At 44.6% G+C, this 13,330-nt stretch overlaps 1 pseudogene; it reads right to left on the bottom strand.

The window, feature by feature from the left end:
- Positions 1-4,906: 4,906 nt before the first annotated feature.
- Positions 4,907-5,873, bottom strand: LOC134590996 (gamma-parvin-like; annotated as a pseudogene).
- Between the last annotated feature and the right edge of the window lie 7,457 nt (positions 5,874-13,330).

Raw genomic sequence — 13,330 nt, 5'->3', positions numbered from 1 at the left:
GTTCTCTTTAGTAGACAAAGGGTATGCATTGCCCCTGGGAGGCATAGTACCAGGGAGTAGATTAATCTTACAATCAAAGGTCCTGTGTGGAGGTAAAGTATCGGCCTTCTTTTTGTCAAATACCGCCTTTAAGTCCAGGTACAGTGGCGGTATTTGTACTTCTGTAGAGTCGGTAGACTGAGTGGATGTATTAACTATGCAAAGCGGTGAGACTTTCTGTAAACACTTCTCCTGACAATTCTGACCCCATGAGATTATCTCCCCTAATTCCCAATCAATAATAGGGTTATGTCTCTTTAACCAAGAATACCCCAGGACTATGGGAACAGAAGGAGATGAAATGAGTAACAGAGATATGTCTTCCTCGTGTAAAATACCAACAGTTAAGTTAACGGGTATGCTTTCACGAAAAATCACAGGCTCATCTATGGCCTCAACGGCCAAGGGCGTCTCCCTTAACTGAGATGGAATAGTGTGTTTAGTGACAAAAACTTGGTCGATAAAGCTCTCAGCAGCTCCGGAATCTATCAATGCCACAGTCTCTACTACTCCCCTCTCCCAAGTTAAGGAAACGGGTAGCAGAAGCCTATGATCTTTATAATTATGAGTAGAGGACAAAATAGAAACACCCAAGGCCTGTCCTCTAGAGAAACTTAGGTGCGAGCGTTTCCCGATCGATTAGGACAATTTAGGCGTAAGTGACCTCTGACTCCACAGTACATACACAGCCCCTCCCTTCTCCTGTACTGTCTCTCCTCTTCTGAGAGATGAGTATTGCCTATCTGCATAGGTTCTGGAAAAGGTAAGGTTTTGGTCTCAGGACTTAGAAATGAGGGAGCTAGTTTGAAGGAAGGTCTACAGGTTCTATCTCGAGTGTTCTGCCTCTCTCTTAAGCGTTCATCAATGCGAGAGATAAAAGAAATTAAATCCTCCAAATTCTCAGGAAGCTCTCTAGTAGCAACCTCATCAAGTATTACATCTGATAATCCGTTTAAAAATACGTCTATATAAGCCTGTTCATTCCACTTAACTTCTGCCGCCAAGGACCTGAACTCTAGTGCATAATCCACAAGTGTTCGGTTATCTTGTCTAAGGCGCAACAGTAATCTGGCTGCATTGACCTTTCTACCAGGGGGGTCAAAAGTTCTTCTAAAAGCAGCTACAAAGGCATTATAATTATATACTAACGGGTTATCGTTTTCCCACAACGGATTGGCCCATCTCAGAGCTCTCTCAACGAGTAAGGTGATAATAAATCCGACCTTCGCCCTATCTGTAGGATAGGAACGGGGTTGTAATTCGAAGTGGATACTGATTTGGTTTAAAAAACCTCGACACTTCTCAGGAGAACCACCATAACGTACAGGTGGGGTAATACGGGAGGAGGCACCTACAGTGGCTACCTCTAAACCTGAACTTACAGGAGAGATAGAATTATTACGCATCTCTTCTGGTGGATTATTAGGACGAGATAATAACGCCTGTAGCGCTAAGGCCATCTGATCCATTCTATGTTCCATGGCGTCAAACCTAGGATCGGAAGGACCAAGCTGACTACTTGTACCTGCAGGATCCATTGGCCCTGTCGTAATGTCAGGATCGGGACAGGGATCCAACACGCAGAGTACAAAGTGTAGTAGGTACGTATACCGGACCTTAGAATGGCCGGACTTAACGTAAGGAGTAAGTAGAGAATGGTCAGAGACAAGCCGAGGTCGAGGGAACGAGAAGACAGGTAAGCGAGAGACAAGCCGGGTCAAGGATAACAGAGATAAGCAGAGTAATACAAACAAGCCGGGTCAGAACCAAAGAGACAATAGACATACAAGAGCACTGAGTGACTAGACTGGCTAGAACCACGACAGGGCAATGAGCAAATGCGGGAAGCTCTATTAAATACCCCGGTTCTAGGAGGTAATCACACCCCCGGCGAGTCCTGGTTCGTGTTCAGGGTTTGAGTGACAGGTCGAGCAGGCTTGGCGTCATGACGTCGGCTACTGAGCGTCACGTCATAAAAGGGCGTGGATCCCTCACGGCCGGCGTGTAACCGACCGGAGGAACCGCGAGGAACGGAGGAAACAGCCCTTCTGAACGGGAAAACGTCTAAGTCTCTCCTCTTATCAGAGGTAGAGACTACAGGTACCCTGACATCATGCTGCAACATAAGGTGATGTTCGTGGATGAATGACACAACAATGGGCCTCTGGATCTCGTCACGGTATCTCTGTGCATTCAAAATGCCATCAATAAAATGCACCTGTGTTCGTTGTCCATAACATACGCCTGCCCATACCATAACCCCACCGCCACCGTGGGCTACTCAATCCACAATGTTAACATCAGGAAACCGCTCACCCGCACAACGCCATACACCCTGTCTGCCATTTGCCCTGTACAGTGAAAACCGGGATTCATCTGTGAAGAGAACACCTTTCGAAAGTGCCTGTAATGGACCGTTTCAGCAGACAAGGGGTTAAAATCGTTTAGGCGATAATCCCCTTTTCAAAGACAGGCACAGCTACTGTAGAATCACCAAAACTCATGAATTGGATATAAGTGAATGCACCAAACTCCGGAACTGCATACAAGGGAATAAGGTAGCACTCCAAACTCCCGAACTGGAACCTCACGAATAGCTGCTAGCAGACGAACAGGAAAAGCTCCCAAGCGGCTTACACTCCTGGCAATCAGTCTCTTTCAGCATACAGTGAATCCCCCCAAGAACGAGACAAGGCTCCGTGTTGGGGGTCAAGCAGTGGTCTGAGGTGCTGGCACACCCAGCCTGGTTTTTATTACAGTCTTTGCAAATACAGGACCGCACACAGGGAGGTATAAAACAACCAATCACATCACAGTTACATCCCACATATTCCCTCCCCTTATCCTGAGAGGAAACTCAATTACACATACAGTTAAAACATACTTTTTACCCAACTTTCATAACTCTAAAACCATACATCACATTCACAATACATTACATATTCACAATCAATCCATTCAGGGGAACAACATATTAAAAAATGGCATGAATCAGACCAGGGGTTCAAAAGTTAGTAAAAGTATCTTTTGGGGCCTGGCTGGCACATGGCTATCTGGCCCAGACCCGTTTCAGAGTCTTCTATCCTGGAGATAATGGAGAAGTAATCCAATTACCTCCCAGGACAGAGACCAGACTCCATTATGCACATGGGGACACAAATACAGTAACACTTTAAAATACATAAAGTCACCTTTTACACATATCATTTCACACAGACATTTCACATATCCCCAGATAGCTGGGATCTGAGCGCACAAAACTACCGAATAGCGCGCAGATCCTATTCACACAGTTCAATTGCCATGGAGCCGAAGTCTTTAACTACACGAATGGGCTCCATGGCATAGCTATCTGGGTTAACACATTCACATAAAGTCTGGTCCATAGTCCAAAGGCAGCAGGTGGGCAACCAGGCTCCTCCAATGCAATGTGGCGAGATTGGTCTCGTCACAGTGCCAGACGCCATCGAATGTGAGCATTTGCCCACTCAAGTCGGTTACGATGATGAACTGCAGTCAGGACGAGGCCCCAAAGAGGATGATGAACTTGCAGATGAGCTTCCCTGAGACGGTTTCTGACAGTGCAGAAATTCTTTGGTTATGCAAACTGTTTGATACAGCAGCTGTCCGGGTGGCTGTTTTTTTTTAGACGATCTTGGAAGAGAAGATGCTGGATGTGGTGGTCCTGGGCTGGTGTGCTTACACGTAGTCTGCGGTTGTGAGGCCGGTTGGATGTACTGCCAAATTCTCTGAAACGCCTTTGGAGATGGGTTATGGTGGAGAAATGAACATTCAATACACGGGCAACAGCTCTGATGGACATTCCTGAGGTTGGTTACTTCAGGTGGAAGGGGTTTTAATCCACACTTTTGTCCACACCACAACTCTTTTGGTATGTACTTTACAAGTATCGCCAAGCCTCTATAGCAAGCCAGTAACCAACTTCATGCTGATAAGTTAACAACGAAACAGCTGTCCATGAGTGGTTCACTGGATTTGCTACTCTTCCTGAGTTGTGTTTCAAAGCTGTTGTATACAGCAGACATATACTCCAAGGAATCCATGTCTAAAGTGAAATTATGAGGCAAAAATGTGGTTCTTGTTGAGCTCATTTGCATATGCCTACCCAGAATCCCTTGCAGTAGTGAGAGCACGGTTAAAGTGAGATTTCTGTGGGAAAAGATTTGTGTAGGAAAAGCGGGCGGCATAGTATGTCCACGCCTATCCTATGCACTTACCTGCTCGGCGGCAATCCCATGGGGGGCATCCCAGGCAGTCCTCCTGCTGCTGATCCGGCCCTCCTGGGCCATGTGATCGCGAGGTCCTTGTGAGGACCTCACGATAACATGGGCGGAATAGCTGTCCATAGCACATAGCAGTGCCAGCAGGGGAAGTGCCTGGAATGACAGGTGTGACGAAGTGCCCTTCACCACTTTGTCCTTAAGAGGCCTGCTTGCCTGCCTCCTCCCCTGGACTGTATTGCCCTGTAAAACTCACATTTGGGTGTGGCGAAACCTACCTCGCCACGTGTCCTTGGAGGGGGCTGAGTGCCCGCCTCTTGCCTTGGGACTATGGACCAGACTTTATGGGAATGTGTTAACGCAGATAGCTATGCCATGGAGCCCATTCGTGTAGTTAAAGACTTCGGCTCCATGGCAATTGAACTGTGTGAATAGGATCTGCGCGCTATTCGGTAGTTTTGTGCTCTCAGATCCCAGCTATCTGTCTGATCCCAGCAAATGTGTTATGTGCAAAAGGGGACTTTATGTATTTTTTTTTTTTTTTTTTTTTTTTTTCATAGTAAAAGTAGATTTTTTTCATGCTTTATTTAAAAAATAAAAACTAATTTAAATTGCTTGCAGTGTTTTGACGCTCGGCGGCTCCCTCGATGCTGAATGATTTTGGCAAAGTCTGACCTCTTTATCCGGAGTATTTCAACTGTGTTTGTGTTTGAGGAACAAACTGTACAGAACCCGCAGAGTTGTTTTTATATCCCTGTTCACAATATCTGATCATCCTTTGAGCTGGGGGTCAGAAAGAAGCTGCCCAGATTTAGAAAGTAGCCTTCAAGTTGTCCAATCAGCAGCAGTAAAATTACCCCATCTGCAAACTGAGAGTCCAGGTCTGTCACTGTCAGGCCGAGGTTCGCCAGCGGTTTGTTCACAAACTTAACGATTGCCTGCTTTACATCTTGAACTTTATCTGGAGTCTTTTCAAAAAGGAGATCAAATGCGTCAGACTTGAGAGACGAATCCCCGTCACTGCTGAGGGTGAGAATCTCCACGGCCTTTTCGGTCTTCATTCCAATTTTGGTTGGCTCAACAAAAATCACTTCTACGCACACGTTGGGAGGGAGCTGCAAATCAGGCTTGAAGTGTCGGGCGAGGGCTACTAGAAGGTGCAAAGTGGCTAGTAAATCCTTGTTGTATATCAGGTTGATGTCCCATTTTGTCTGGCTCGGCTCCAGCTCCAGGTGTTGCGATATGGCGTCCAGTATGACGGTCAGCTTGCGCTTCTGATTAACGGTAGAAAGTGTGATTTCTTCCACATCCAACTTAATTCCTCCGATTTTTTGCAGGAGGTGATGAAGTATTAATCCATCATAAAGATCATCTTCCAAGCTTTTCACTACAATATGTTCATGTTTTAATTCCTCGTTAATCCAGTCCATCAGGAACTTCAGTAGATTTTGGAAGTTGGGGTCACTTATAGCGCTGGGCTGTAAAACCTTTCGGACTTCCCCTTGTGGGAGCCCCGCCTCATACGCCTGCAGAATATCGCTCGGTTGTGTCAGGGTATCCATTTTCACTGGTGAAATAATTCAGAACCGGATTTATCCTTGGTGGTTTGTTAGGCCCTTTGCCGCTTGTGGTTTTCCTCCCAGGAGACCCCTGTCTTGGTTGGCACTGGTGTATAGACTTATGCGCTGCTTTGGTTGCTGCCGGTGCCGTCCACATCTCTTGAGGCAGGTCATCTTGGGGTCTTTGGCCATGCGTGGCATTCTTGGGACTGCTGGAGGGGCATGGGGAGATGAGGGGTGTGCAGCGAGGCTGGAACTCCATGTTAGTTCGGGTCAGTGCACGTCAGTCCTGTAGATCGGTCGCCTCTCCCCGTCACAACGCCCACTAGGCCTCGTTCCCAAGCAATGAATTTTCCCTAAGCATGCCTGTCCGGCGGGGATCAGCGGTCTCAGTGAGTTGACTCCTTAACACGCTGCCTCCGCCATCTTGGATTCAGGCTTCGGGCCTTCTGGGTACAGCGTGGTCTCAGAGTGCGGCCTTGGGGTGAGGGCCGGGATCACCCCCCCGGCCCACAGGGGGGGGGGACCGAGGCCGGGTCCGCACTGGTGTAGCGTGTCGTTCAGGCATCGGAAAGCGGGATAGCGGAGCGGCGGCCGTCCACTCCACTCACCGCCAAGAGAGTTCCCGCCAGTTGTAGCTGAGATCTCCCCTCCGGGGGACTAAAACTCGGGGAGCAAGCCTCTCCCCGGTTCCGGAAGCCTTCTGCCATCGAGGGTCGCAGTGATGGGTAAGTTAGGTGGGCAAATTCTAGTTTGGCAGGCTTACAGGGTCGTTGTTTGCGGGAGCTGGTCTTCCCTGCGACCGCTCTGCTCGGCGGCCCGGCCCCGCCCCGACTTTATGTATTTTAAAGTGTTTTATGTCTTTTTGCAACCATGTGCTCAATGGAGTCTGTCTCTGCCCTGGGAGGTAATTGGATTACTTCTCCAGGAGAGAGGGCTCTGTAAAACCGGTCTGAGCCGGAAAGCCATGCTTCATTTAGTCACAAAGGACTTTCCCTTAACTTTTGAACCCCTGGTCTGATTCGTGCCATTTTTTAATATGTTGTTCCCCTGAATGGATTGATTATAAAAATGTAAGTTTTATTCATGTACTATGTAAAATCATAAAATTATAAAAATGTATAAAAATGTGTACGTTTTAGCTTGGAGATAATTGAGTAGATATAGTAGGAAACTCAATTATCTCCAAAGCAGAGGGGAGGGAACCTGTGGGCTGTACTATTCTGTTGTTGGTTGTTTTATACCTCCCCCTGGGTGTGGTCTGTTTGTACCTGACTGTAAGAAAAAGCAGGCTGGGTGTTCCAGACCTCAGACCTCTTCTGACCCTCAATACGTAGCCTCGTCTCGTTATTGGAGGGAACTGCTATATCACACTGGGGATTGCTATGCTCTGCATATTCCCCTGAGCTTAATCACTTGGCTCTTTTAAGAGCTTGTTCCGGATACGCTCTCCTGGAGGAGAGGTCTTCCCCACACGGTCCTGGAGGACAGAATCCGATCCAGGGTGGAAGGAAGACGGCGAGGCTCCAGTTAAGCTACGGCGGTTGTGGAGCCTGCGGTGGTTGTGGTGTCATCTGCAGTGCTTGGAGTCCTCTGTAAGCGCTAGGAGCATCCATCAACGGAGGGTACTCGGTCGGAGTACACGGAGCTCCATTACAACAGGTAGTCCCCCTGCTTCCTGTAATAAAGTAAAATTAAGTTTTACATTTACACACATACACATACACTGTCTAAGTGTATTTTAATATTTTTTATATATATTTATATATATAATATTTATATATTAATATCAAATTCACATAGAATTATACTAATTAAATATATATACCGTATATACTCGAGTATAAGACGAGTTTTTCAGCACATTTTTTGTGCTGAAAAACCCCCACTCGTCTTATACTCGAGTCAGTTGTCTGTATTATGGCAATTTTCATTGCCATAATACAGACAAGGACCGGGGGCTGTCAGGAAGCTGTAACTTACCTTCACCGCAGCTCCTGTCAGCTCCCTTCTCTCTCCTCCGTCCGTGCAGCTCCCAGGTCAGCTTCCTCTGCAACTCTCGCGAGAGCCGCGGGGTCAGAGCATTGCCACGGGTTACCGTGGCAACGCTCCGCGCGGCCGCGAGAGTTGCAGAGGAAGCTGACCTGGGAGCTGCACGGACGGAGGAGAGAGAAGGGAGCTGACAGGAGCTGCGGTGAAGGTAAGTTACAGCTTCCTGACAGCCCCCCTCCTACAGCCCATCCACTGGACAACCAGGGAGTGAGAGCCCCCCTCCCTGGCCAGCTAACAAGCAGGGAGGGGGGACGAAAAAATTAATTAAAAAAATAATAACATTAAAAAAAATAATAACATTAAAAATATATATATTACAATAATAATAATTAAATAATAATAATTAAAAAAAAGCCCACCCCCACCAATGCTCTGCACTCACACACACACTGCATTCATACACACACTCATACACACACTGCACTGCATTCATTATATACACACACTGCATTCATACACACACTGCATACATACATACACACTGCACTCATACACACACTGCATTCACACACTGCACTGCATTCATTATATACACACTGCACTCACATACTGCATTCATTATATACACACTGCACTCATACACACACTGCACTGCATTCATTATACACACACTGCACATACACACACTGCACTCCATTCATTATATACACACTGCATTCATACACACACTGCATACACACACAGCATTCATTATATACACACACTGTAAATAAATATTCAGTTAATATAACTTTTTTAGGATCTAATTTTATTTAGAAATTTACCAGTAGCTGCTGCATTTTCCACCCTAGTCTTATACTCGAGTCAATAAGTTTTCCCAGTTTTTTGGGGTAAAATTAGGGGCCTCGGCTTATATTCGGGTCGGCTTATACTCGAGTATATACGGTATATATATATAATTATATATAATATAAAATATATAAATACGTTAAAAAAATGAAAAAATATATATGTGCAATTTTGTTCTAACTGTATTTTGATATTAATATATATATATTGATATCAAAATACACTTAGAACGAAATATATATATCTATATACATAAATATATATACCTATATATATAAATAAAAATTTTCACACAAACGCATTTACACTGACGATATAATTGTTGTGATACGTTTTACAGTTTTAAAACACTAATATTTGGATTCAGCAAAGTCTCCTGAGTATAACAGTTCCCCTCATGTACAGGTGTCAAATATAAGGCTTGTGTTTCAGTTTTTTCAAATTAAAATTTGATTGGTTATGTTGCCTTTGAGACCGTATGGTAGCCCAGGAATGAAAATTACCCCCATGATAGCATACCATTTGCAAAAGTAGACAACCCAATGTATTACACATGGGATATGTCCAGTCTTTTTTAGTAGCCACTTAGTCACAAACACTGGCCAAAATTGGCGTTCAAATTCATTTTTTGCATTTTTCACATACAAACAAATATTAATGCCAACTTTTGTCAGTGTTTGTGACTATGTGGCTACTAAAAAGACTGGACATACCCCATTTGCAATACCTTGGGCCGTCTACTATTGCAAATGGTATTTTGGGGGTAATTTTCATTCCTGGGCTACCATACGGTCTCAAAGGCAATGTAACCAATCTGGCGAATTTCAAAGCGAAAAAAAACAGAAAAATTTAACATGCTATATTTGACCCTGTAACTTCCCAAAACACCATAAAACCTGTACATAGGGGGTACTGTTTTACACGTGATACATCGCTGAATACAAATGTGTGTATTTTATTGCAGTAAAAGCAAACTATTATGACATTCACAGTTAAAATATCATGCAGAACTAAAAAAATAACAATTTCTTAATGTCCCACATTTCTTTATATTTTATTCATTATAAATTATGTTTCATAGCTGGATATTTGATGTTAAATAAAAGCCCTATTTCTCATGAATAAAATTATATATAATAAGTGTGGGTGCACTCAGAGGCGGCTCTCTAATTAGGCGATTTAGGCAGCCGCCTAAGGCCTCGCGCTTGCTGGGGCCTCGCGGCCGCCTAAATCGCCTTAAGGCAGACTGCACTGTCGGGTCCTTGGTCAGTGACCGAGGACCCGACAGTGAGAGGGGGCCAGCCGGCTTGCCCAGTATGCCGCCGGGTGGCCCCTCCACATGGTCTGCCTACAGGGAGAGCCAGCCTATGATCTGCAGCTCCGCCGAGTGCAGAGCTGCAGATCACATAATAAGGTTTTCGCGAGCTTACAGACCGTTGCCGCGGGTAACCACGGCAACGCTCTGACAGGCGCTCGCGAGAACGAGGTCTGCAGTGACTGCTGCCACTGGACCACCAGGGAATTTTATTACAAAACAAGGTATTTTAGTGTGTGGAGGCTTGTCACAGCCTCCACATACACTGTCCCCAACACTACCCACCCACCCTCCCTGCCCCAACACTGCCCACCCTCACTGTCCCAAAAACACACACCTTGCACTCACTACACTGTGTCCCACACTGTAACACACCCTTTCCCCCCTCACTGTCACCCACTCACACCCTGCCCCCAAAACTGTCACATTCCTCCACACTGCTCTCTCACCCTGTTACCCTTTCACACACCATATTGTCAGCCCCCAACACTATGTCACCAATACATACAGTCACGCCTCCCACACACTGCCCCTGCACACACTGTCACCCTTTCCAACACTGCCTCCCACACTCTCACCTACCCACCATCACAATTCCACACACATATAGCCACCCCCCCACACTGTCACCCCCAGATGCTGTCATGCCCCCTTCACCCAGCCTTGCTCACATTAACCTCTGCTAACCTTGTCACTCTCACCCCCCTCCATCCATACCACAATTACCAGCCCTTGTTCTTCTACACTCACCCTATCACATTAATCCCCCTAATCCTATCACACTCATCGTCTCTCATCCTATCACACTCACCCCCAACCCTGTCACACTCAACCCTTTCACTCGTGCCCAACCATGCCACTCTCACCCTGTCACATAATCCTGTCCGACTCACTTTCCCTCGTCTCGTCAAACTCCCGCCTCCATCTGTGCAACACATAAACCATAACCCTGTCAAACGTATCCCCCCTTCACCCTATCACATTAACTTCTCCTATCCTGTCACTCATCCTGCCTAGACATGCCACACTTTCTCCTTCAACCGTGCCACACTCACCCCAACGGTGAATACAGAGACTAGCTCTCTGTATCCAGAGCTGCAAGCCTGTCATACATTATAACAACAGCTCATTATACAGACGATGCAACCCCTATATGTTTTTTTACTATGAGTGTTAGTGGGGGGCCTCTTGTTTGAGTTTCGCCTAAGGCCTCATAAAGTCTAGAGCCGCCACTGGACCATTCACTTAATATGAAAGAGGTGAATTACGGTTGAACAGACATATAGTCAAATTCCAAGTTTTGTTTACGTTTTATTTTGATCAAAATGTGTACATTTGGCTCAGTCCTTAAGGGGTTAAAGGAAATATAAATGTTAGATCTCACGGTATAGGAAGGCTATGCACGTTACATGCAGGTGTGACTAGGGCTATATGCAGAGGCATGATCTATACACAAAAACTGCTTCATTAAGCAAAAGTTGTTTTTGTAACAATAGTGTCCCTTTAAAGTGTCCCTTTTTTGTCCATTTGAAAAGTTGGGAGGTATGTGATGAGATAGATATATAGGTATGCATTGCTCTTTTAATACAGGCTCTGCAGTCACACTTAGAGTTTTCATATGTGGCCAGTACACAGTATTTTATTCTACAAATATTCCCTCTCCTCAGGGTAGGGAGGGACAAATTTGTTGCTAGTGCAATTCATATCAGCAACTGTGTATGATTCTCTAGACACAGGCCCAGACATGGCAGGAATGTCAGGTATCTTAGAACAGGGAAAGAAGTACTGGGAGTGAACATTAATTCCCTGGGAGGGAGGGAGGTCGCATCAGGGCAAGCTGCATTTCCTGCCTCCATTAATGAAATAGGTATTAGAAGTCTGGTTTTATATACATCTCAGTAAATGCAATAGAAGGTTATATTTTCTATTAATCTCAGTTATGAGATGTGCTGTGCTTCAGTATGATTCACAACATGCAGCCACCAGCCTCCGGAGCTACTTGGGCTATCATTTCCTTTTGGTAATCTGGGTGTAACCATGCACCAAAATAAATGGAATATGACTTATATAGGCTCAAATACACAACATTTTTGTTCAGTTACTGCATCAATACTACCTTTAGTAATTATTATTATTATTATTATTATCGCCATTTATATAGCGCCGACAGATTCCGTAGCGCTTTACAATATTATGAGAGGGGGATTTAACTATAAATAGGACAATTACAATTACAAATAAACTTACGGGAACAATAGGTTGAAGAGGTATACTTCAGTAATGCATAATTGGCTCTTTTAAAATAAATATACACAAGAATTAATGACTTTAACCATCATTACATTTAGCAGCTGGGAATGTACAGTTAAACAACAGAGGGAGACCTGCTGGTTAAATATGCACACCTCCATATATTTTAAACGAAAACAATAGAGACAATTGCATTTTATGGATGAGTAGGGGTGTGGCCAGGGGCAGGGCTGTTCTGCAATATATTTAATAACTCATAACAATTCATGGAAGTATAATGTAATTTAGAACAAGAACAATGTATCCTATTTACATAGACTGATTTCTAAAAACATTTATTGTAGCTTAAAGAAATTAGATAACTTGCTCATAACATATCATGGAACTATAATGTAATTTAGAACAGGAACATTGTTTCTCAATAATGCATAATGTGCAGAGGCGGCTCTCTAATGCCTCGTTTCCACTTAGCGGATCGGTTCGGGTCGGTACATTTTGGAAGGTTTTGAATGGTCCGGCCTATTCCAGCGAGCGTTTCCACTGCAAGTTGGAACGCCTGGAGGCTTGCATGGGTTACGCCAAATGCGTGTGGCGTAACACTAGGGCGACAACATACGTGACGCTACAAATAACAATAATGGAGGTCATCCAGCAGCTCGTCTTTGCTCTATTTGTCTTTTGGTTCTTTGAAATCAAAGTACATGCCGCACTTTATGAGAGAAGGTTGCGAGCGGCGAAGAGAAACACAGCAGAAAAGAGAAGAAAACTTATGGCTTGGGTCTTGAGCCGGGAGGAGAAGTACACCTTTGTGTGGCAAAGACAAAGACGGCAGCGCTATAGGGTAAGCAACTTTATGCCATTTGTCATGTAGTTCTACACGTATTAAAAAATAAAAATAATACAGAATATGTAAAAAATCGAATATAAGATGGGAAGGATATACATTATGTATTTAACAACATACATGTTGCACACATATGTAAAAATCAAGAATTACACCTTATACATAAATACTCCTTATGTTATTTGTTCGCTTTTATACATGATGCTATCTGTCCGTGTAAAGTATTTTATGTTGTATTAAT

The sequence above is a fragment of the Pelobates fuscus genome, chromosome 1, assembly GCF_036172605.1.
Source record: "Pelobates fuscus isolate aPelFus1 chromosome 1, aPelFus1.pri, whole genome shotgun sequence".
In the NCBI taxonomy this organism is placed as follows: Eukaryota; Metazoa; Chordata; class Amphibia; order Anura; family Pelobatidae; genus Pelobates; species Pelobates fuscus.
The sequence above is the reverse complement of the archived record's forward strand: the minus strand, read 5'-3'. Positions and strand labels throughout refer to the sequence as shown.